At 46.5% G+C, this 23,265-nt stretch overlaps 1 protein-coding gene across 2 annotated transcripts in view; it reads right to left on the bottom strand.

Moving 5' to 3' along the window:
• Window positions 1-23,265, bottom strand: part of LOC147718446 (rho GTPase-activating protein 20-like) — a 489,762-nt gene that overhangs the window by 380,176 nt on the left and 86,321 nt on the right. The window lies entirely within an intron of this gene.

Here is a 23,265-nt window from a genome sequence, read left to right as displayed (position 1 = left end):
TCCTAACTTTAAGACTTTCGGTATTCACAGAAGGCATTTAGGAGTCCTAAAGTTAGGAGTCCTAACTTCTGTGAATACCAAAATGAGTAAGTTATTAGTAAGTTTAGGATTTTGCCTTAAGTTAGTTCTGTGAATCGGGCCCAAAGTCAAGAAATGTACAACTTTCATTTGGATGCAAAGTGTTCACCAGAGCTTTGAAAGGTTGAAAAAAGACCTTGCTACCTAGATTCTATGAAACAACACATTGTGTGGGTAGGCCGCATTGGGGTGCATGCCGGCTCTGTTTATATTGAGGGAGGTAAGTAGGAGGCCGCCTATTTGTGAGAGTTTTCTTCTCCACTCTGTACTGGTGGGCTTCTGTGGGCATTTGTTAAGCTCAATACCAATTAATCTGGGGTAGTGTGCGTAATTTTGGGACTTTCGCATTCCACTTGTTACGCCAAATTTGATACATTTTACAATTACGCCACTTCACGTAATTATGCCATGTTCACAACTACGTAATAGTGTGGGAACAACATGAATGACCATAACGTGAGCACCAGTCATTTGCGGTACTTGTGCTTTTGGCACTGTTCCTGTAGCGCGGAATGCATAACCGTGTCCAAAATGGATGTGAGGACTTAACACATGCTAAATTGTAGAGCTAAATGCTGGATCGGCCTTTTATTTATTTACACATAATTTTGTGCATCTTTACCGAAACTTGGCATAATTATGCAAAAGCAGATGATGTGAATTTTTCACACCCCTAGTCTTTGCATGATTCTAGTGTGTGGGCCTTTGTGGGCGCTTCAATGACAAGGGTGCTCGTTGTTTGAGCAGCACCACACTCCTTGCTGTCTAGCTCAGGGTGGGCACCTTCTGGTAAGAGCAGTTCTTTCAAAATGTTGGATATAGCCTGCATATAGTCTAAACCATGTTATCAAATACTCTGTATGTAAACTGAAGTTTATCTGTTGTGTGCTACCTTGAGACCTGACCTGCACCTGTCAGCAATGGCGGATTGGCAATGCGGGCATTCGGGCATTGGCCGAAGGGCCGGTGTCTCCGTGCCCTCTGTGGGCTGTTTTTTTTCTCCCCTTTCCCATCCGCACAGTGAAGCTGCATTCATTTCTCTGTCTCTGTCTCCATGCTCTCTGTGGACTAGGAAAGGGGAGGGGGAAAAAAACGGCCCAGAGAGGGCACAGAGACAGAGACAGAGAAACAAATGCAGCTTCACTGTGCGGCTGTACAGCGATTCTCCGCTGTGGCCTCTCCTTCACCCCCTGCCCTGCAAAGCAATCACCCAGAGGGTGGCTGGGGAGGGGGTGATTGTTTGAAAAAATCGGCCTCCCTGGGGGCCAGGTGTTGCTCAGGCCTTTGAGCCATTTTCACCTCGGCCCCCCTGGGGCCCACGCAGCACCTACACAGTGTTAGTTTCAACACCTCGCCCACAGCCCTTCACATTCAGGGAATAGTGGGTGAGGAAGAATGGGTCTCGCTGTGGGGGCCAGGTGATCTTTGCAACTTGCACCATCTTCACCTCGGCCTCCCCCTGGCTACCATGGATGACCCAGCAGCTGTGTTTTGTGCTCCCCTGCCAGGACATTGCCCTGAGGCCTGGAGGGCTGATTAATTTACTAATTGTAGGTGCTTCACTGCTATTCATGTGCTCCTGAGCTGAAGGTCTGGAGAGGCCTGAGTGGTTAGTAATAGCAGGGGCTACGCTGCTTATTAGGTGCTTCTTCCCTGGAGGGCTCGAATAATTTTGTGACAGAAAGGAGCCTTGCTGTTTTTTTAGTTGCTCAGCATGGCGCCATTGTCACCTTGGCCCTGTGTCCTGTGCAAGAACAGTATCCTCTCACTTATATTCCTTGTCTGTGCCAAACAACCTAAGGATTTTGGGGGCCCTGGGCCAAACATATTTTTGGGCCCCTGTTCGGAACAGATTTGAATTTATAATCCAATTTCTGCTCTTTGATGCCCTCTTTCAGCTGGTCACTGGACAGTGCACTACCATACTTGTCCAAATTCTTAATGTATTTACATCTAATATTCAAGGACATTGACGTGTGTAACCAAATAGTGTTTCATGAAAGGGCACGCCCCTTGAATGTGGGCCACGCCCCTTAATTGTAGGCCACGCCCCTTGAATGTGGGCCGCTTTTTTCGTCAGTGCCCGGGCCAAATTGTGATCCCAATCCGACCCTGCCTGTCAGATTAACAGACTCTGAAGCAATGTGTACAACCCTGTCATACACATCAAGGTGCACAACACGTGCCCCTAAGGTTCAACAAATAAGTGAACGTATTCATCAATGAAGCTTTGCAATTCTATTGCAATTTATTTAAGTTTTTTTATCTTTTTGTTATTCTCATCCAATATTTCTGAATGTTGCAACTCTAAAATATACAATGATCATGATACATGTAGCTCATTACATTGCATTACTAACAAATGATCGTCATGAAATATTCAATGCCGTGTTCCCAATGCATTTCGGGAAAGTCCCTTCGTCATGGTAATTCTAAAAATAACAAATAATACATATGTTCGAGCATGTACAGAAAACAAGACGTTTGGAGAACATAACAGGCTCTCTTATCCCATATAGGTTTATAAGAGTACTGGAAGTGGGTATTCATATTAATAGTGACTGTAAAGTGATTGCCGTTACTCCTGAAGTACTCCCAACACTACTAGATGGTGTACGCTCATAAGAGAATTCAAATGAGTCGGAGTAATAATGCTGTGTACATTAACCATAGCATGCAACCCGATCTGCGAGTCTCCATGCCTTATATCCCGAGTGCAGAGTGCTTACTCTATCTATCCGAGCCATATGCAAAGCAACCAGTCGAAACAACATGTCTTGCCCTATTGGGGCATCATGCAGTTTGGCTAATATGGTGAAAGGTTTCACCACTGAAAGGATGGCGGAGATTGGATTCAGGGGCCCGTTGCGGGCCGCCTGTGTGTTGGGGGGGTGCACTGAGCGGGTGCCCATGGTACCCCCCAACATTTCCCTGCACTAAGTGGCAGGCACTGCTTGGTGCCTGCCAAGTAATGCAGGGAAATGCACTGCATGTCATTTTAACATTGCGAACAGTGCTGCAGCCAGCAGTACCGTCTGGAATGTTAAAGCACCGAAATGCGCCCACAAGTATGGCGGGCGCATCATAATTTGATTGGTGGGACCACTGCATGACTGGCGGGGGGTACCAACCACCGCAACGATGGCGGGTGGACTCAGGTCCGCCCGCCATCGTAATGACCCCCTAAGTGTTTAAATGCTTCCGCAGTTCTTTTGCCACTAGACCTGCCCTTCCCATCCCTGGCAGCCTGCAGTAGGCCAGATTTGTGCATGATTTTAAAGGGTCTGAGGTAGCAGTTGGAGGTACTGCCTAATCCATATTTTCTTTGCATGTGGACATACCCAAGAGCACCCATGCAACAGGCTGCTGTGCATTCACTGGAATGGTTCTGCCAGTATGGGACTCTTTCGTGACTGCTCTACTTTGCCAGAAGGTCTCATCATCCCTTTGCTGTGTTTGCTTTGCTCTGAATATCACTTTCTGTATGGGTGCGTTTTGTTGTGAACTGCGCCGTGACTGCTTGTTTTTACGCCGGTGACTGTTAAACGTGCTTTTAATATGAATTAGAGTTTGCAGAGGTCTGTGTCAGTGTGTAACTGGAAGAAGGAATGCAGTTTGTGGCCTTGAAATATCTTTTACTTCCTGTAATAGCCTTGGTCAAGCAAGTGTGAGCATCATTTTTATTAGTTTTGGAGAAGGTGTAACCACCATTTCCTGGCCTTTTTCCTTAATGTGTCGATCACTTTATCAATGATATTTTGTGACGATTTCCTGCATGGAAACTCCTCATTGGAAATTTAGGGTTGTTTACCCTTTTCGTGATTTGGCCCATTGGCACCAGCACTCACAACAAGCCAGCGCTGTGTCATGTGCTACAGGATTCCAGCAAAGGCCGAGTAAATGAAAGTGTTGAGGTTTGCAGCCTCCTCGAAGACACCGCCCATGGTGGGATCAATAAATCAAAGCCATGTGAGTGTCTGTCCTGACACGGAATGCCTGGAATGTGAGCTTGACAGTGAGGTCCCGTCCTTGCGTCTGCTCAGGGACATCCTGAAAACATCTGCTGGGCCTTGGATGCTCTTCATATGCAGCTGTTTCCAGATGTCCGTGATTGGAGCAATGTGTCCCTGAGTTGCAAAAAGAGATATAAACTTGCTGGCGTGGCATGGTTTGAGTCCTGCTGTTGGTAAACTAAGGAAAACTTTAATGGGGAGTTAAAAAGAGCACCCCTGGATAACAAGCTGCCTTAAAATGGCCGCCTGCCACTTCCATACCATGGTCAAAGATGCTATGGGGAGGCCCACGGTTTGCCACCGATGGCGCGATGCACAGCTAGTGTGGCCCCTGAGAGCGCCTTTTAGAAGGGGCCAACGATCCCTGAAACAGTAGGGGACACCCTGCTCGCTCTGGGGTGCAGTCACGTCCCCCCCCCCCTTCCATCTTCCAGTGCTGCACATGCTCTGAGGAGGCCATGTTGTTGGTGTCATTGGGTGCGCGGTCCGGTCTGTGCTGTGCACACGGAATGAGAGTCGAGGACGCCCAACTATTTGCAGGCCCCAGAGATAACCTCGGTCGCCATATACTATGGGGCAGATTTACAATGAAAGTGACTCAGTGGGTGCAGCAAGCCAATTGACTGCGCCGCACTGAGTCACTTTCAAAGCACAGGGATGCAACATATTTACAACAATATGTTGCATCTCTGTGCTTCCCCCTGCGCTGTCGCACGACCTGCTGCCATGCGCCGACACCCTTGCACCATGGTGCAAGTTGCCTGCGTCGTGGTGAGATTGTTTTTGTTCAGGAAGGGTGATTCCCTCTTTTCTGCAGCAGGTATAGAAAGAGGAAAAGAAAATAAGGAGAAATTAAAATATTTCTCCTCGTTGCGCCTCCCTTCGCCTTCCCTCGGGAGGTGTAGCATTGACACACATTTCCAGTTTCACGATTGCTCGTAAATCTCCAAATGTGTCGGGTTCCATTGGTGTTGCATGGAAACAGCAACACCCATGGAACGCCCCTTCAACGCAAAGTGCTGTGTGCAAAGGGGCCGTAGTTACAAGGACAGGAAAAGTCACACAGGGTGGCTTTTCCTGTCCTTGTAAATATGGGGCACAGAAATGCACTGTGGGTGCGTCACAAAAAATGACACACCGGTGGTGCAAGGGGTTTGTAAATCTGCCTCTATTTTTAGTCTGATGTCAGTATAAAGGCTGTTTGACAGCTTGAAAGTTTTTTAGGGATCTAGATTGAAGGTCAGGAAATAGGATATTGTGTTTGACACAATCAGTATACAATGGTACCGTCTGTCCACTAACCAGACCACACAGATGCATCTATAAACGTCTCAGTCAAGTACCACGTGTCAAACAGCAAGCTGCAATGCCCACATGGAAGGTAAATCATGCCATGTGCTGAATGTGAGCGGAAAAAACACCTCAACATATTGCACTCCGAACAACACTGTCAGTGACCTTAAATATTTGAGATCTCATGAGCGGCCCCTCTGTGTGGGTCAGCAGTGTCTCTCAGTAGGCTCATGTTGAGGTCTTGCACGGGGGCCCCTCTTATGTGAAGCGTTATGCCACAGCTGTGCGCGTCTCCAGATCCTCAAACGGTGCGTTGATGTAGATTCATCAGGGGATCCAATTCATGCTTCTGGTGGGAAGCGGGATTTACTTAGGTTCTGCCTTGGAGCTCATGAGACATAAAACGAAGCAAAGCATAGCGCGGATTTTCTTTAATCATAAAATTTCCGAGGGTGCGGTGTAAAATAGCGCAGCACCGCACTAGCACTTGCGCCGTTCTTAGTAAATAAACACTGTGGGCCCGATTCACAGAACTAACTTAAGACAAAATCCTAGACTTACTATCATTTTGGTATTCACAGAAGGCACTTACTCATTTTGGTATTCACAGAAGGCACTTACTCATTTCGGTATTCACAGATTTTAGGAGCCCTAACTTTAGGACTCCTAAATTCCTTCTGTGAATAATGAAAGTCTTAACCCTTCGCTGCAGGGGTTATTCTCCCGCTGTGCTGGGGGGGAAGGGGGGCACGCACAGCGCCCGCATGCTCATGACGAGCTGAGCCTGTCATGAGCTACAGTACTCATCTCGTCACAGGTGCATTGGCTCCGTGAAACGTTCAGCACAGCGGGGGAATTCTCCCCGCACCTGAGCGTTCCACGGGCCCATGACGAGCTGAGCTCGTCATGAGCACCGGAGCACCGTGGCTCATGACAAGCTCAGCTCGTCATGAGCATGGAAGGAGTTAAAGTTGGGATTTTTCTCAGTTTAGGAGTAGTAAAGTTAGGACTCCTAACTTCTGTGAATACCAAAATGAGTAAGTGCCTTCTGTGAATACCAAAATGGTAGTAAGTTTAGGATTTTGTCTTAAGTTAGTTCTGTGAATCGGGCCCTGAATGATGAATATTGTCCTCTTATAAAATGATTGTGCAGGTGGTGTAAAACTGGATGTAGGTTGAAAGCGGATTCGTTGTTCTTGCAGTGTTTTGGCTTGGATCTGTGCACATATGTTGATTTATTTTGGATCAATGGTCATTGCAGTAAAATGTTTCATTGTCTAGTTCTTCATTGAAGTTTGCTTTACATTGCAATGCTAGTAGTAAGATGACGGATTGCTTTTATCTTTTTTAAACTGCTGCTTCTCTCTGTGACTCGTTCACACTTATGAGAAAGTCCAATCACATACAGCCTTCCTGTGTCCTCTTCTCAACTAAGGGAGCTTTGCCACCCCGTCTCTTTAGATCATGCCTGCAGAACCAGAAATAACAGGTACTACTTAACTTTTTAAATACATTGTCCAACTTGCAGTTCCTATTAGATATTTGTGACAAGAATTCTCCAGTGGATTATAAAAGAGGTGGGATTTCGAGTCAGTGCTTTAACTTGAATGATGAGAAGTCCGTGTGCGACCCCTGTTCCTTCTTTCCTCAGTACCTGCAGCAGTGACATTATTCATTATATTTTGACTCGCTTTTATCTTTCCCTCGAAGCATCTACTCACCGCCATTTATTCACACATCCTGAAAAAGACTGGTCACATGCAACCTTTGCAATTCAGTGCAGTCTCCACTTAGGTATTCTTCATTTTCTCAACGTATGACAAGTTCTTATAGGCTGTACGCAAATGTTCCTTATGGTTCAGACTAACCAGGCCTCCTTAGATACAAATAAAGCTGCGTGTGTGAGTGTGCACGTGTGTTTGTAGGTATGTGTGTGTTTATGTGTGTATATTGCACCCTAGTGATCTCCTCAAAAGCTATCATTGCACGGTGGATCTCACACCAGCTAGAATCATTTAGCACAAGTGGAATCTTACCCACAGGTGTAATGCGGGCACAAATATATTCAGCCGATGTACCTGGAATCCGATCCCAGCAAAACTCCCACCATCACCCGCTGCATCTCTACCAGGATTGGCCAGCTCTCCATCCTTTTAAATGGTCCAGCTGGCTCAAATCATCACTATCTGTGCGTAGACAGTACCTACATCTGACTCAATTTGGAAGAGGGATCTGGAGAACGTTACCAAGTGGAGCGCTCCGCAAGGAATGTCCAGCCATTGATGTAACTCAACTTGTTGTGTCTCAAGGACCAGAACATTAGACAATGCTTATCCCTTCATTCCCTTTGGCCATTGGCTATTGTATCCCTTCATTCCCATCCCTTCGATTTGATTTGTAACCTGGTACCACCGTTCAACAAGCATATCTCTTTCACCCAATGTTTTTTTTTTTTTAAATTTTTAAAACCTTTATTATAAAAGAGCACACAGCTATTCAGCCTAACATCCTGGAGGCAAGGCAGCATAGACTCAGGAGGAGAATAGTGCAAGGCGATTTACATCAGTACATTGCAGGTTGTTTTTTAATTTTTTATTAACAAGATAACTAAACCAAGAAAAGAAACGCCAACTTCCACCCAATGTTAATGCTCTTATAAAGACATTGTTTTAATTTCTGATCTACATTGGACTTGCCATACCTTGAGTGTTGCAATGCTTTTTAAATATGTCTTTAAACTAGGATCGTTCTAGATCATAAAATGTGATGAACATCGCATCCTTATTCCCTATCGATCTGCACCACCATGATTACATCTTAAATGTCTGTCAGATACCTGGTTACACCCACTTTGAACCTTGCTGACACTTGCACCACCAGAAACAAATGTTTTGGTGGTGGTGGTATATATTTTCATACATTTGGCTCTTTTCGCTGGAATTCTCCCCCACACGCCTGCTGCAGGGTGGAGTCTGCTTAAAGCTCCAGTGAAGCCATGTGAGGAACTTTTTCTGCTGTTTCACCCAAGCAGCTCATCAACTCCACGAACTACATCTTGGCCATCCTGGATCATCTGATCTATTCTGCAGCACCTGCTCAGACTCCGAAGACCAGCCGGCCTCGCTGCCATGACTAGCCTGGTTTAATGGGGCCACGTTAAGACTATAATATTGATGCATTCCTTCTGTAGACAGACATCAGCGATGTCTGATCATCAGCATCACGACCACTCCCAGGCTTGGTTGATGTCCTCACTTCCAGCAGAAGCCACTGATGCTGCCTCGCTTCTCCCACAGACCTCCACAATAGAGGTGCATATAAGGTTTCGTTTCATACTGTTCTGCAATAAAGCTAAAAAGGAAATGAAAAAATATTGCTTGGATGACCTGACCATACCGACATCATAAGGTATGAATTAATAGAGCTAATAGGCACCTATACAAATATCTAACATGTATTAAATTGTCTAATGGCAAAAGTAGACGCAAACTGACCAGATGCATTCAATATGTGAGCTAACCGATAATATGTGTCTGCCTTCTATGAACTTTAGTGGAAGTTAGGAAGACTTGAGCCTCCTGTTGTAACTCGGTGGTTACAGCTAGAGCTATACATGCCCAGGTCCTCCTACAGCCGACATTGATCAAAGGCGTCCACCAGAATAAAGAGAGTGGCATTTACCTCTCTAGTACCTGGTGGTGTAAGCTGGGCTGGTTTCCTTCTAATTTTACCAGTGACAGCAGGGTGGCATCCCAGTCATCTGCTGCAACTTCTCCGCTCATTGTGAGTAGCGACTGGGGTAGTGCAGACAAAGACATATTCATAGATGTCTCAGGGTGGACTCTGGGATGTTGAAGGGTATATTCCAGTAGCATTAGTCACCCTCATTAGGAGCCCTCACTCTTGACCAGGACACCTAAATAAAGTGATGGCTAATTATCTCCTGATAACACCCAGTGTACCAGTCACTAACGCAATAATAACATTATTACCCGTATCTTCAGGGTACAAGTCCTAAAAAAAAGAAGTGGGGGGACGCTGTCACCGGAAGTGACGTCACGACAGGAAGTGACGTCACGAAAGGTGGCTTGCACCCTCAGGCTCATTGCCTCCCCACGCTCACCCCTTAGATGCGATTGCATCTGAGAAGCCAGCGTGTGAGCAGCGTGCTGAGTGAGCTCCGATCTCGTCTCAGAGAGGCCAAGGTGGAGAAGTGTGGCTCACTGGTTAGAGCAGGCAGACCCTGAAGCAGAGGTCAGACCCGGGACCAGGGTTCGATTCCTGACGCGGCAGGGTGTTGAGCTCAAATGTCCACGGACTCAATAATTCTCGCTTCGGTGCCTGACCTAATCATGGGTTCACACTATGCAACTCTGGGCATTAAGCTTGCTTAATCTCCACAACGGCCCCCCCCGCGGCGGGATGCCTGGCTTTCACCTTGGGGATGCCCTGTAGGGGCTATCTCACAGGGAAAAACCAGGACGGGTTCCCAAGGCAAGCGCGGAGATACCCCTTCGGGGGTCGATTCTGGCGCTATATAAGAAATGCAATAATAATAATAATAATAATAAAGAGTGAAGTCCAGCTGTTTGGCTGGGGGGACGGCGTCCACCCGGTAAAATAAGTGGGGGCGCGCCGTCCACCCGCGTGGTACCCCGACTCGAGCCATGCGTATCTTGATATTGCCTGTAGGGTCTCATTACCTAGATTAGTCTACCTGTTCCCAGAGGCCTCATTGCACCAACAGAACTTAAACACTGCCCTGCTCTCACATACGATGCAAATCTTTTTGTGGTTTCAGCCAATTGTAATGAGTGTTTGGATAGAACAAAAGCATGTGTAGTGCACTTCCGATGTGTAGAACATCACCAGAGTGGAGTTCGGTGGAACAACAAAAAGTCTTGAGGTATGAAATCCTCATATACATTACAGAAGAACAATCGTGGACTAGAGACGCAGAAATTCGAGATTATTGTGGAACAGCACATGAACATGCCAAGGTAAACGGGGAGAAATCAGCCGATAGGTCGACTGGTCTCCCCCATAGACCTTTACCATGCACAAAATAAGTCATGTAATGTAAATAAAACTTATATAGCGTGCCATTAACTGAGAGCATCTTGGTGCTAGCTGTAAAGAAAACCACAGAAACCTAATGAGATGTAGAAACATTATTTATAAGCATGTGAAAAATGGCAGGTTTTTGATATTTTTCTGAACTGCAGTAAATTCGACTGAGACATTAGATTTAACTGCAAAGAGTTCCAAAGTTTGCACGAACAGAAGGAGAAACTCCTGCCGTCCCATCTCTCATTCTTCATCCAAGGGTTGACCACTAGTTTAGCAGAGATTGATCTAAGCCTACGGCCGGGTGAATGCCAGAAAAAGAGCTTTTGATAATCTTCAGTAGAGGAAAAAAAGAAAAGAAAGGAAACCCTAGCAAAACTAACGCAGAAAATCAACAAGGAAAGGGGAGGGAGAAGGGGGATATATTGTACAGTTTTGTTGGAGAAGTGTGGCTCAATGGTTAGAGCGGCAGACCCTGATGCAGAGGTCTTGCCCGGGACCAGTGTTCAGTTCCCCGCCTCGGCGGGTCTTGGGCTAAAAAATTCCATGGACCTGATAATTTTCGCCTCGTGCCTATTCCAATCATGGAGTCCCACTCTGCAACTCTGGGCGATAGCTTGCTTAATCCTCCCAACGGCCCCCACAACGCTAAGGATGCCTGGCCTCCACCCTGGGGGTGCCCAGGAGTGGACGCCTCACTGGGAAACCCAGGACGGGTTCCACAGCAGTATTCCTACAAGCGCCTTGAGACCCTTGCGGGTGAGTAGTGCGCTATACAAGTATCAATTTACATTTACAAGCCTGTCAGCAGCTCCAGCCAGACCGTGCCAGCGGTGTCGGGTATCCACCAAAACGGTGGTTTGCATTTCTGTATTTATAAATCAAAAGTGTCCCATAAGTGTTGTGAGCTGGATCAGTGTGTAGTCTCTTGTACATTATGCTGTCTGCACTACTAATGGGGCATAGCATGTTCCACCACGATTTGAAGTTGATTCCCACTTCACTAAGATCACCTTGGCACCCCTCGCTAGCAGGAGGTCCAACAGTAGTAAGACCTGCTCAGGGAGAGACAAGGGGAGTGGACTAGCTAAGATTACTAAGGCAACTGTCAAGAAGTCGATCTCGAACGTTTAAAACAAATATCTTGAATCATGGATTGTATTCCCCCCCCGTTTTACAAGTAAAGAACATGTGTTCGAAGGAGCCCACATCCCCCTCGCACTTTCAGCGAGTGTCTGTCCTGGATAGGCCTCATTTATTAAGCCTGGCAGGTGTTCAATAGGTTTAATGTATGAACCAAAACCTGGATTGAGCTGAGGCTGAGTAATTTTTGCCACAAAGTGGAAGTGACATATTTTTCTCCTTGCTGGATGTGTAAAAGAAGCAGTGTGTGTAGACTGAATGTATGTGGGTCTTTTCTTAGACCTTTCAGTAGGTAATTTTTGTAAAGTTTGTAAATATGTAACGCAGAGTGTCCCATCTTCCTAAAGTGACCAAACAACCCAGGAAGGTCACAAATGGAGGCCGGGGCAGTTTCTGGATGATGCTCTTTCATTAAAAAAAGGTATGGAATTCAATGTCGGGAGATCATATTTTGTGCGCAGAATAGAGAAAGGTAATGGGTTGAGATGTGTTCCTAGATCTCCTAGAGTGTTTATGCCCCTATTTATCCATAGTTCCCAAAATATCATTTTCCCGCCCATCTTAAACTTATGATTGTACTATGAGAAGTGTTGCACCATGTCTGTCATTCTCTTACCGATTAGTTCATCTAGCAGCAAAATGGCAGCTATCGTACCCAAGATTAGGGGCTTCGAGCGATCCAATGGTAATTTTGCAATGTAACGGATAGAGAGAGTAGAGCTAAGGGGAAGAGGGTAGATTAATCGAGTCACAGTCTGTAACCATGAGAGAGCATCAACATCCTGCGGCCTGCACCCCCAAGAGCCTTGGGAGGCCAGAAAAGGCTGTTGGTATCTCGGAATGTCGGGGGGGGTTAAGGCGTTGCTTGGTCTTATTCATTTAAAAAATATTCCCTGTAGTCCTGTCCTCTTACCTTTCCATAGGAACTGAGAAATATGTTTGTCCGCGGTTTTGAAGAAGGGTGAGAGAGCAATAGGGAACATACTCGTAAGAAAATTAACCAATGGGGCTATCATCATTTTGACCATTTTCATCCGGCCCCACCAAGTGATATGTTTGGGAGACCATGCACTCAATAGATTTTTTATTTTGGATGACACTTTGTTTTCCTTAATGGTCAGGGAGGTATTCCGATCTTTACCCAACCAGATACGATGATACTTGAGGGCATCTGGTTCCCAATTCAGTCCAGAATCCCCAATTATTGATGTATTACAGTGGACATTTAGTGGAAAAACCGCTGTCTTGTTTTGAAGAGTATTGCTCTACTTGTGCATAATGTGAGGAATAGCCTGATCAGCATCTACATTGAATAATACAACTTCATCGGCGTAGGCAGCTATCAACTGCCTACCAGAACTGAAGAGTTACTATCCCATCTGAGTGATGCTAGCAGCGACTCAATGACTAGCAGGAAAAGAAGTGGAGAAAGAGGGCAGCCCTGCCGAGTATCTTGAACCAATGAAAAGAGCTTGGAGAGGTGGCTGTTAACCCTAACCTTCGCTATCACATTTGAGTAAAGTGCCATAACTATATGAATACAATCTGCCCCCAATTGATATGTGCATGATGTTGCATGTAGAAATGTCCGAGAGACCTTATCAAATGCCTTTACTGCATCGAGGGCCAATGCGGCCATTGGGGACCCAATGCGGTTTGCCTTATCAAGTGCACAGCAAAATAGCCTAATGTTGGCGGCGAGTCTACATTTTAGGAAATCAGACTGAGAGGGCACAATAAGTTTTAGTATGACTATCTCTAGCCTGACTTTGGCATAAACTTTGTATTCAAGCTTGATTAATGATAGGGGTCCGCAGTTCATAACATCCAATTGGTCCTTCCCTCCTTCGGGATGACCACTATTGTGGCCTCAGTTGCGGAGACTGAGATGTGCCCAGGGTCAGCGTACTGATGGAAGACAGCTCTTAAAATATCGACTACCAGTTCTGCACAGGTTTTATAGAATTTGCCTGAATATCCATCCCAACCTAGTGCCTTCCTGGATCAAATGCTGTGGATGGCTTTCAAAACCTCCTCTCTATGGATGCATTCAGAGAAAGCTGGTCCTCATGGGATACATGTGGGAGAACACGAGTTTAAGTCTTCAGTGGAGGGAACCAGCTTATTAGAATTAATAATGTTAGAGTAGAAAGCCTGAAAAGCATCCAGAAAGCCCTGGGGCAATGTGACACCATTCCCAGTGGTGTTCCTAATAGCGGTAATAGTGGCTCTCTTTTTAGTATTTTTATATTTCAGGTAGTTTGCCAGCATTTTCCCAGTTCTGTTTGTAGAAAACATATTCCCAGCTACCGAGACCTCTACCCACTTCTGGGCCCTTTTGCTGTTGTACCCGTATTGTAAATTACGGAATCTCACTTCTTCAGTCGATCCCAAAGAATGTATAGTGTTATCGGCTAATATTCTTATTTCAGATTCTAGGTTTGTTAATTGTCTGAATAAGGACTTATTTTTGATGGACATTAGGCTTATCAGGAGCCTGCTTCTAGTAGTGGCATAGGTATCCCCAGCAATGTTTTCGGTCAGGAACTGGCCAATCGGTACAGCAATTTTTCCTTGGGTGTCTTCATCTTCAAGAAGATCGTCATTGAGGAGTCATTGTTTAGAGGATGGGCAGGAACTGCTGAATTCAGGGATAGCGATACACAAGTATGATCAGAAATTACTATTGGTTCTATTTCGGAGTCGAGCACATAGTAGGTGTTTACTTAACATAATATAATCAATCCTGGAGAAGGAATGGTTTGGTGGAGAGTAGGATTTATAGACTCTGCCTGATGGATTGTATAACCTCTGTACATCCACCAAATTTTTATTCTGGCAGCATGATTTCATTTGATTGTGTGATTGCTACCCAGGAATTTATTTGTCGATAGACTGTCTAGTGTCCGCTCCATCGGAAGGTTGAAATCTCCACCCAGATTCACTTCTAAGTTGTCGAGAAGCTCAAATAGTCGTTTGTGAAGACCTTTCCAGAATTCCACCGAATTGTGGTTTGGGGCATAAATGTTGACAATAAAGAATTCCCTGTCCTTTTTTTTTAGCTCTGGTTGTGACTCATCCAACTTGGTGATCATGTGAGTGATGTATACAGTGCCTTCAGATTTCCTAGATTGCATAGGAAGAACTCCAATGTTCTTATGTACTACTGGTGAGAGTACAGTGTCTGCTGTCCATGAGCAGTAACATTTAGCATCCTTAATGGAGTCAAGGTGCATCTCCTGTAATGATATAATGTCTCCATTAAGCCCACTACAGTAATCTACGATCTTTTTACGCTTGAGGGGGAGGTTCAGCCCCTTAGCATTTAGAGAAAGAATTTTAAGTGGTGTAGTCATTATTTTGACTGTACAGCGGAGTTGATGTGTGGAGTAGACAGAGATAGCTTTGGTGGGCGTGTGCTTATTTTACACAGCATTTGCATTCTTCCATGTATGAGTGCGGAGGAATGTGAGTCCGGAAGGGGACCATATAGCGCACAGGGTGATCACGGGGGCGTGGTACAGTTATAGAGCGTCCATGACTTACAGAAAGTGGCCCAGAGGAAGGGTGCAGTGAGGCGAGCCTGCCATACTGGCTGAGGAGGGGGCGAGGGAATGTGGGGGCAGAAAGCAAAAGGGAGAAAAAATACCAGCATTGAGACACAAAACAAAGGCAAAAAAAATACACCCAAACCCATACCCCTCCCACCCATGAAATACGAAAAACTCATATTTCCCCACCCTTCTTCATGTAGATGGGATATAGGGCCCAAGCAGGCCAAGACCAGGCATCGTAGGTCCCAACATGGTTCTATAAGGTATTAGAACATGTGTACCCCAAACGTACATGTGAAGAGCAAATACCATATACACACCTCATGTTCTATAAGGTCAGCCCCCCAACAGCTCTGCATGGGAGAATATAATCGTGCAGTCCCATCAGAGACATTTACCTGTCCTAAACATAATGGTGTGTAAAGTAGTGCAGATAATAAGAATTTATGGAATGAGGAAGCTACAAAATGTGCAGTAGGCAACCATAGATTCAGACAATACCCAATCACGCCTCAACCAGACCGCAAATCCAGGCAATACTCAACCAGGCCTCAAATAGGTCTTTAAATGTGATGCAAATCTAATATAGATTTAATCACATGGTTAAAGTGGTCCGGCTTGTTGTCGGACTCTACCAATATGTATAGAACTCAAAATGGCCGAACTGGCAGTTACTATTAAATCAATACATTAATGCAAATATAAATAGGTGTTTTTATCATGCACAGGACACCTGCATTAAAACTGGGCACGGTTTCACCCATAGGCTTCTCCATGCGTTCCAAAACACGGAGTCACCATGGAAACCTGGCGGAGGCGTCCCAGGTGCTGGCGCGGCCTGGGCACGTCACACGTAATCAATCCGCCACGGAGGCACGTGCCAGGCGCGTTCCAAGCCCTGGTGTGCCAAACAAAATACTGGCAGGTCCCGAACTTCTGCAGTCACGTTCATCGTGTAGCACTCCTGACTGCACTGCCAGAGGTAATTTCTAGCAATCACAACATTTAAACAGCTGGGGGTGGAATCTCGCTTAGCTTGTCATCGGATCGGTCACGGGTTATTTTCTGCTTTTGGAAGAATGCCGCATAATATCTCTCTGCAATGAAGCACGATGTCATCGACTTCAAGCAAACCAGGTTAGTATTATGTGCGGCGACCTACATCAAACTAGTGGTTTAATTTACACAATTGCATCGTAAGCAGGGCCACAGGAGCTATGCAGCAGGGGAGCACCAAATTATGTGGCAGTGTTGACCAAAGTATGCGGCAAGGAAAGGCAAATTATGCAGCATATTGTGGCACTTTTTTATCATGTTAATTTTTTTGTCATTTTTACACACGGTAATACTGTGTGGGCAAAGTTTTTACCTCATTAGTAACAGTTTAACAACCAAATATAGAAGTACGCAACAGGAAAACAACTAGTGAACTTTTGCGAAGGGCCTTCTACTGCCCCCGACGACATCCCCACTTTTTTTGTAAATTATGATCCTTTTGAGCTACAATAAAAAAAATGCATATTATGAAACAGCAGATGGATTATGTGGCAAATGCGGCTAATCAATAATTATATGGAAAAAGCAGTGGCAGCAGAATCACCAAATTGCAGTGGCCCTGGTGGTAAGTAACTTCAGAAAAACCTGATTGCAGGTTTACAAAATCAAGCCATCCTCCCAGGAAAACGCTGTTTCCGTCTTTTATCTTACTTTCATGAGCCTAAATATTAATAATAATAACAACACTAATAATAGTAATAATAATAAATACGGAGTGACAAAAAACATAACTGTAGTATTAACCCCTTCCCTTCGCATGACGGAACCACGCCGTCATGAGCCACGGGCGGCATGTGCTCATGACGACATGGTTACATCACGCTGCGGCCACTCTGCCCATGCGGCATTGATTCCCCACCTGCGCGGGCGAATTAGTGAGTGGACGGGGTCGTGACGGAACGGCGCCGTCATGAGCACAGCTGGCGACTCCGCTCTCACCCCTAACCCCTCAGCGCCGCAGCGAAATTAACTCCGCGGCCAAGGGGTTAATATGATTGTTAATATTATTAATGTTATTGTTATTAGTGTTGTTTGTATTGCATTGAATGTGATTATGAATATTCGGATCAATAATGAATAAAACATTAAGATGCCACCAGTAATAATGTGAGAATACATTATTTATACCTGGAGTGGATCTTAGTATTGACGAAATGTCATTAATACCCACCTAAAAGCCATTCCTCTGTTGATTTCAGAAGGATGCAGAGTTAAACCCACCAAGATGGCACACAGTCATATTTATGTTACACAGACCCTTGCAGTCCATGCATTGACCAACTAAGATGTTTTTCCACCATTTGTCTTAGTCATATTTTGAGCCTGTGGTTTCTGGTGCTCAGCACCGGCACGTAATCAACACCAACACTTTTCATGAGCACCAGTTAAGGACACATTCATTTACGGGGAGATAAAGTGATTTGCCCAGAATCATAGAATGTTGAATGTTGAGCCGACGCCGAGACTTGAACATCGTTCCCTAGCTCTGAAGTCAGCAGCTGTGGCCATTATGCCACACACTTTCCCCATTTTCATGGTTATTAGTTGGTTCTGTTTTAGGCGGCACTAACAGGAGAAATTGGCTGGTGCAAGCAGCCTCCTGACGAGAACCCTGTCACTTATTTGTTTACAAAATAACCAACCACTGCCTTGACGTTCTGCTTTCTTGTTAAAATTGAGTGTGACACCAGACTAGCTGCCAGGTTCTAGTGGAAGCTCTGATAGTTTCTTGGAAAATATCAGTTTCGAGGCCCACTGTGTGCTGAGGAGGTCCAGGAGGGCCGGGAGCCCCTCTAACCCCCCAAAAGATCAGAGGCCTGGTTGATGCAGGAAGGGGAGAGGGGATCTGCATTCCAGTTTTGGAATCGTGTGGCTACTTCACAGTAAATTAGACCAATATCGATCAGAGTTAATCATGGCAATTAAGAGGCTCAATGATATGTTTGACCCCTCTCCCTCTCTGTTCCACTTTCCATGCTGGGATTTTTTGTCCCTTGGAAAACACATCCTAAAATGCATGGTGTTGATGAGCTGACACCGCTGGGCACATCTCTCACTTCACTGATTAAAGGTGTAACCATTTGTGACGTGTGCTTGCACTGCTGATGCCTGTACTGTTGCCTGTTTTGTGTAATTGAGATTTGTACAGCCCGCTGACAATGTTGTGCCTATTCTGTGTAAGGAAAAGTTACACTGTAATTATATGAGCACTGCTGCTGATTGGGTTCTATGTGCTGTGTGAGGGGGAAGCTTGCACTGCTGCCGACTGTGCTCTGTTTGCTGTGTGTAAAGAAAGTTTGTACTGCTGCTGACTGTGCTCTGTTTGCTGTGTGTCAGGGAAGCTTGCACTGGTGCTGACTGTGCTCTGTTTGCTGTATGTCGGGGAAGCTTGCACTGGTGCTGACTGAACAGGCCGTGTGTAAAGGAAGCTTACACTGCTGCTGACTGTGCTCTGTTTGCTGTATGTCGGGGAAGCTTGCACTGCTGCTGACTGAACATGCTGTGTGTAAAGGAAGCTTGAACTGCTGCTGACTGTGCTCTGTTTGCTGTGTGTCGGGGAAGCTTGCACTGCTGCTGACTGAACATGCTGTGTGTAAAGGAAGCTTACACTGCTGTTGACTGCTCTGTTTGCTGTATGTCGGGGTAGCTGACACTGCTGCTGACTGAACATGCTGTGTGTAAAGGAAGCTTACACTGCTGCTGACTGCTCTGTTTGATGTTTGTCAGGGAAGCTTGCACTGGTGCTGACTGAACATGCTGTGTGTAAAGGAAGCTTACACTGCTGCTGACTGTGCTCTGTTTGCTGTGTGTCAGGGAAGCTTACACTGCTGCTGACTGTGCTCTGTTTGCTGTGTGTAAAGGAAGCTTGTACTGCTGCTGACTGCTCTGATAGCTGTGTGTCGGCGAAGCTTGCACTTCTGCGGACTAAACATGCTGTGTGTAGAGGAAGCTTACACTGCTGCCTACTGTGCTCTGTTTGCTGTGTGTTGGGGAAGCTTGCACTGCTGCTGACTGAACATGCTGTGTGTAAAGGAAGCTTGTACTGCTGCTGACTGTGCTCTGTTTGCTGTGTGTCAGGAAAGCTTGTACTGCTGTGGACTGAACATGCTGTGTGTAGAGGAAGCTTACACTGCTTCTGACTGTGCTCTGTTTGCTGTGTGTCGGGGAAGCTTGCCCCGCTGCTGACTGAACATGCTGTGTGAAACCAAAGCTTGTACTGCTGCTGACTGTGCTCTGTTTGTTGTATGTCAGGGAAGATTACACTGCTGCTGACTGAATATGGTGTGTGTAAAGAAAGCTTACACTGCTGCTGACTGTGCTCTGTTTGCGGTGTGTCGGGGAAGCTTGCACTGGTTCTGACTGAATCTGCTGTGTGTAAAGGAAGCTTACACTGCTGTTGACTGTGCTCTGTTTGCTGTGTGTCAGGGAAGCTTGCACTGCCGCTGACTGAACATGCTGTGTGTAAATGAAGCTTACACTGCTGCTGACAGTGCTCTGTTTACTGTGTGTCAGGGAAGCTTACACTGGTGCTGACTGTGCTCTGTTTGCTGTGTGTAAAGGAAGCTTGTACTGCTGCTGACTGTGCTCTGTTTGCTGTGTGTCGGGGTAGCTTGTACTGCTGTGGACTGAGCATGCTGTGTGTAGAGGAAGCTTACACTGCTGCTGACTGTGCTCTGTTTGCTGTGTGTCGGGGAAGCTTGCACTGCTGCTGACTGAACATGCTGTGTGTAAAGGAAGCTTACACTGCTGCTGACTGTGCTCTATTTGCTGTGTGTAAAGGAAGCTTGTACTGCTGCTGACTGTGCTCTCTTTGCTTGTTCTGCTCCTGACTGTGCTCTGTTTGCTGTGCTTAAAGGAAGCTTGTACTGCTGCTGACTGTGCTCTGTTTGCTGTGTGTTGGGGAAGTTTGCACTGCTGCTGGATGAACATGCTGTGTGTAAAGGAAGCTTGTACTGCTGCTGACTGTGCTCTGTTTGCTTTGTATCGGGGAAGCTTGCACTGCTGCAGACAGAACATACTGTGTGTAGAGGAAGCTTACACTGCTGCTGACAGTGCTCTGTTTGCTGTGTGTCGGGGAAGCTTCCAATGCTGCTGACTGAACATGCTGTGTGTAAAGGAAGCTTGTACTGCTGCTGACTGTGCTCTGTTTGCTGTGTGTCCGGGAAGCTTCCACTGCTGCTGATTGAATATGCTGTGTGTAAAGGAAGCTTACACTGCTGCTGACTGTGCTATTTTTGCTGTGTGTCAGGGAAGCTTGCACTGCTGCTGACTGAACATGCTGTGTGTCAGGTAATCTTGTACTGCTGCTGACTGTGCTCTGTTTGCTGTGTGTCGGGGAAGCTTGCACTGCTGCGGACTGAACATGATGTGTGTAGAGGAAGCTTGAACTGCTGCTAACTGTGCTCTGTCTGCTGTGTGTCGGGGAAGCTTGCACTGCTGCTGACTGAACATGCTGTGTGTAAAGGAAGCTTACACTGCTGCTGACTGTGCTATTTTTGCTGTGTGTCGGGGAAGCTTGCACTGCTGCTGACTGAACATCCTGTGTGTACAGGAAGCTTACCCTGCTGCTGACTGTGCTATTTTTGCTGTGTGTCAGGGACGCTTGCACTGCTGCTGACTGAACATGCTGTGTGTAGAGGAAACTTACACTGCTGCTGACTGTGCTCTGCATGCTGTGTGTCTGGGAAGCTTGCACTGCTGCTGACTGAACATGCTGCGTGTAGAGGAAGCTTACACTGCTGCTGACTGTGCTCTGTTTGCTGTGTGTCGGGGAAGCTTGCACTGCTGCTGACTGAACATGCTGTGTGTAAAGGAAGCTTACACTGCTGCTGACTGTGCTCTATTTGCTGTGTGTAAAGGAAGCTTGTACTGCTGCTGACTGTGCTCTCTTTGCTTGTTCTGCTCCTGACTGTGCTCTGTTTGCTGTGCTTAAAGGAAGCTTGTACTGCTGCTGACTGTGCTCTGTTTGCTGTGTGTTGGGGAAGTTTGCACTGCTGCTGGATGAACATGCTGTGTGTAAAGGAAGCTTGTACTGCTGCTGACTGTGCTCTGTTTGCTTTGTATCGGGGAAGCTTGCACTGCTGCAGACAGAACATACTGTGTGTAGAGGAAGCTTACACTGCTGCTGACAGTGCTCTGTTTGCTGTGTGTCGGGGAAGCTTCCAATGCTGCTGACTGAACATAATGTGTGTAAAGGAAGCTTGTACTGCTGCTGACTGTGCTCTGTTTGCTGTGTGTCCGGGAAGCTTCCACTGCTGCTGATTGAATATGCTGTGTGTAAAGGAAGCTTACACTGCTGCTGACTGTGCTATTTTTGCTGTGTGTCAGGGAAGCTTGCACTGCTGCTGACTGAACATGCTGTGTGTCAGGTAATCTTGTACTGCTGCTGACTGTGCTCTGTTTGCTGTGTGTCGGGGAAGCTTGCACTGCTGCGGACTGAACATGATGTGTGTAGAGGAAGCTTGAACTGCTGCTAACTGTGCTCTGTCTGCTGTGTGTCGGGAAAGCTTGCACTGCTGCTGACTGAACATGCTGTGTGTAAAGGAAGCTTACACTGCTGCTGACTGTGCTATTTTTGCTGTGTGTCGGGGAAGCTTGCACTGCTGCTGACTGAACATCCTGTGTGTACAGGAAGCTTACCCTGCTGCTGACTGTGCTATTTTTGCTGTGTGTCAGGGACGCTTGCACTGCTGCTGACTGAACATGCTGTGTGTAGAGGAAACTTACACTGCTGCTGACTGTGCTCTGCACGCTGTGTGTCTGGGAAGCTTGCACTGCTGCTGACTGAACATGCTGCGTGTAGAGGAAGCTTACACTGCTGCTGGCTGTGCTCTGCATGCTGTGTGCCGGGAAGCTTGCACTGCTGCTGACTGAACATGCTGTGTGTCAGGTAATCTTGCAATGCTGCTGACTGAATATGCTGTGTGTAAGGGAAGCTTGCACTGGTGCTGACTGATCATGCTGTGTGTAAGGGAAGCTAGACTGCAGTTCACAGTGCTGGCCTGTTCTGTGAGAGAGACATGTAGCTCCTGCCGGTGCAGTCCTTGTTTTGTGAGAGAGGCTTGCACTGCTACTGACTGTGCTCTGTGTGCTGTGTGTCAACGAAGCTTGCACTGCTGCTGCTGACTGAACATTCTGTGTCAGTTAAGCTTACTCTGCTATTCACAGTGCTGGCCTGTTCTGTGAGAAAGACCTGCAGCTCCTGCTGGTGCTGCCCTTGTTTTGTGAGGGGGGCTTACACAGCTGTTGACTTTCCTCTGCATGCTGTGTGCCAGGAAAGCTTGCACTATTGCTGACTGAACATGCTGTGTGCCAGCGAAGCTCGCACTGCTATTCACAGTACTGGTCTGCTCTTTGAAAGAGACCTGCAGCTCCTGCTGGTGCGGTCCTTGTTTTGTGTGAGAGGCTTGCACTGCTGCTGACTTTCCTCTGCATGCTGTGTGTCCGGGAAGCTTGCACTGCTGCTGACTGAACATGCTGTGTGCCATGAAAGCTTGCACTGCTGCTGACTGTGCTCTGCATGCTGTGTGCCAGGGAACCTTGCCCTGCTGCTGACTGTACATGCTGTATGCCAGAGAAGCTTGCACTGCTATTCAAAGTGATGGGTCTGTTCGGTGAGAGAGATCTGTAGCTCCTGCTGGCGCTTTCCAGGAGTTGGTGAAAGGTTCCGCTCCGTCAGCAGAGTACGCAGAGTTTTGTCTACTCCACGTTCTGGTTGGGGCGCATAGTTGCGACAAAACTCCGCTAAATGCAATGTGGCAGAGTTTTTTCTCGTTCGCAGCTTGCCAACATTAAGTTGGTGTGTGCGAGCAAGAATTGGATCCCCTAGCATGATTTTTGGGAGCACGAATTTCTCTCGACGAGATTTCACAATCCTGGCAGTTGCGGCTGATAGCAACCATTCACGTTGAGAAAGCTGACACTCAAGTAGGAAATCTACTAGAGCGGCAGAAAGAAGCAGGGCCCTTTGGCGCACTGTGTGTTGCCCTTTGTGATGATTTTACAGTGTGGAACAAGCTGATTGCACAACAAATTTGTGCGCACACCTTGACGTGATGAAT

The sequence above is a fragment of the Lissotriton vulgaris genome, chromosome 4_1, assembly GCF_964263255.1.
Source record: "Lissotriton vulgaris chromosome 4_1, aLisVul1.2, whole genome shotgun sequence".
NCBI lineage: Eukaryota > Metazoa > Chordata > Amphibia > Caudata > Salamandridae > Lissotriton > Lissotriton vulgaris.
Note: the sequence above shows the minus strand (reverse complement) of the source record. Positions and strands in the feature narration are given on the sequence as shown.